Raw genomic sequence first — 2,329 nt, forward strand, 5'->3', positions numbered from 1 at the left:
CTGACCCATTCTGACAAGCCCTATATCGACTTAATGAGGTTTTTCTATTTGTTTTCCTAAAAGGATAAAATCAAGTGGAAAAGGATTGTTTGTGTCAAGCACAGCTTACCCTCCCCCCATTCCAATATCTAGCTCCCCCTCCTGAAATATGATCCAAAATTATCTTATGTGCTGAGCCTGTCTTGACCATATTTTTTTTCCCCATTAGGATGGCAAGGCTTGTTGTGAACAGTATCTACATTCTGATTTCTAAAGTAAAATCTCAATGAACTCCATAAAATTAAGCCTAAGTAAAGTGACAGAATTGAAAGTGAGCTATTTATTTTCATAAGCCAGACCATCACTGACTTATGCTAAAAAATATGTATTTGTGTCTGCATATGTCCTGGGAATATAACTCGTCTTTCTGTCTAAACCGTGCATAGGTGTGTAGATCACACAGCAGCCTCGTTTAAACTCTTAGAGAAGACTGCTTCTCTCTGAGTGCAGGCTGACTCTGTATTCCCAGATCTTCCACTGGGGCGTTAACAGGCAGATCCATTCAGCCAAGGCATCCAGGGCTTTCTCAAGCTGCACTGCAGATTTGGATTCCAGGCCATTTTAGCTTATGGATGGATAGAAATGGTGGGTTTGTTTGTTTGTTTGTTTGTTTGTTTTTGCTTTGAAGTGGTTTGTAGTAAATTTCTCTCTGTAGTAGTAAGCATTTCTCAGAGTGGGTTTTATTGTCTCAGTTTTTAAATTATGGCTACCGGTATAAAATTTCATACGAAATTCAGTTGGTCCAGGCAAGATAATACACACTTTTAATCACAGCACTTGGGAGGCAGGGGCAGGTAGATCGCTGAGTCAGAGGCCAGCCTGGTCTACAGAGCAAGTCCCAGGATAGCCAGGGCTACACAGAGAAATCTTGTCTTGATAAACCCAAACCAACCAGACAACAGCAAAAGCTATCGGCGGGATCTTTACACGGACTGTTTAGCTGGCATAGAGTCGTTTTTCTGATCCCAGCGGAACGCATTCCCGTGGACAAACATCTATGAAAAAGAAGATCACATTATCCCATCTCTCGAAGGAAATACTGGTGAGGCAGTGGTATATTTCGAGTTTTTAACCATATTCTTAACAAGATGGAAAGAAACACTGGAATTTCATATGTAACTTTTATAGATTGTGGCACATGTCTATTTTTGCCCTCGGTCTTGGCATCAATGAAAACACGATCGCGCTACCTTTGAGCCCCCGGCGCACCTTCTTGTGGTGCTGGGGGTTATTAAGATGCCGTGCTATAGCACTTTGCTGGCACATAACTGGGGCCACCTGCCTATCACAGGCAGCCCTTTTAATTGCTAGCTACAGGCAATAAATAAATAAATAAATAAATAAATAAATAAATAAATAAGGCAACACATTTTGTACACAACTTTTATAATCCTTAAGAGTCCACACCCAAAGTCTGAGCCCAGCCTACTGCATGGGTAAGAAAAGAATGGCGCGCGTGCACACACACACACACACACACACACACACACACACACCCTGTACCTCCCTGTACCCCTCCGCCACTCCACTCATCCCACACCACTGAAGTTGGTCTTTTCCAGTCTTTGGTTTACTGGGGCTTAGTTTGGTGGTGGATCTTGACAAAATAGGAGATGCTCACGGAACTGCCCCCAGGGCTGATTCTGTGTATAGAGCTATTGATTTTGATTCTGCCCCTTTCTGGCCTTCTGGAGAAACCGAGAGCTTATGCCAATTGAGGTATCACATTTGTAACTATGACACTTACCTTCTCTTTAATGTGGAATGCTCGGTAGCTGAGAAGCTCGGGGACCGTTAGCCTAGTGTTTACCGTTTAGTACACTTTTCCAACATATCAGAAATCCTATTATCCATTAGCGTATGTTTGATCCTTCTTCTCGCTGTAATACTAGACAAGGAGTCATAGCAGCTATTGTTCCTCTTCTGTTAACTTCCCTGTGGTAGACAAGCACAGGAGATCATAAAGCTACTCCCATACACTCTCCCAATCTGGGGCTTTCTTAAGAGATGGAGTTATATACATTTAGGTCTTTACTTAATGTATATATTTCAGTATTATATTTTTGTATAAGTAGTTTATACACAGGGCTCAAATATCAAAATTATAATAAAAAGAGATCAATTGAGAAATCATACTCTTCCTCTTGTCTGAGAATTTCTGTTAGGGGGTTCTAGAGGATATCTTAATTTTTGGTGTAGTCTTATGCTATAATTTTTTGTTAATAAACCAAAACATGTCTTTGTATATGTCGATAGAGACTATACTTTTATATGTATATGTATAATAGAC

The 2,329-nt window shown here is 40.7% G+C and overlaps 1 non-coding gene across 1 annotated transcript; it reads left to right on the forward strand.

The window, feature by feature from the left end:
* The first annotated feature begins 1,222 nt into the window (after nucleotides 1-1,222).
* LOC120098405 (small nucleolar RNA SNORA76) lies at nucleotides 1,223-1,358 on the forward strand. Its single transcript, XR_005496579.1, has one exon. It is a non-coding gene; the product is annotated as a small nucleolar RNA SNORA76 (small nucleolar RNA).
* The last annotated feature ends 971 nt before the right edge of the window (nucleotides 1,359-2,329 follow it).

Source organism: Rattus norvegicus, chromosome 18 (assembly GCF_036323735.1).
Source record: "Rattus norvegicus strain BN/NHsdMcwi chromosome 18, GRCr8, whole genome shotgun sequence".
Taxonomy (NCBI): Eukaryota; Metazoa; Chordata; class Mammalia; order Rodentia; family Muridae; genus Rattus; species Rattus norvegicus.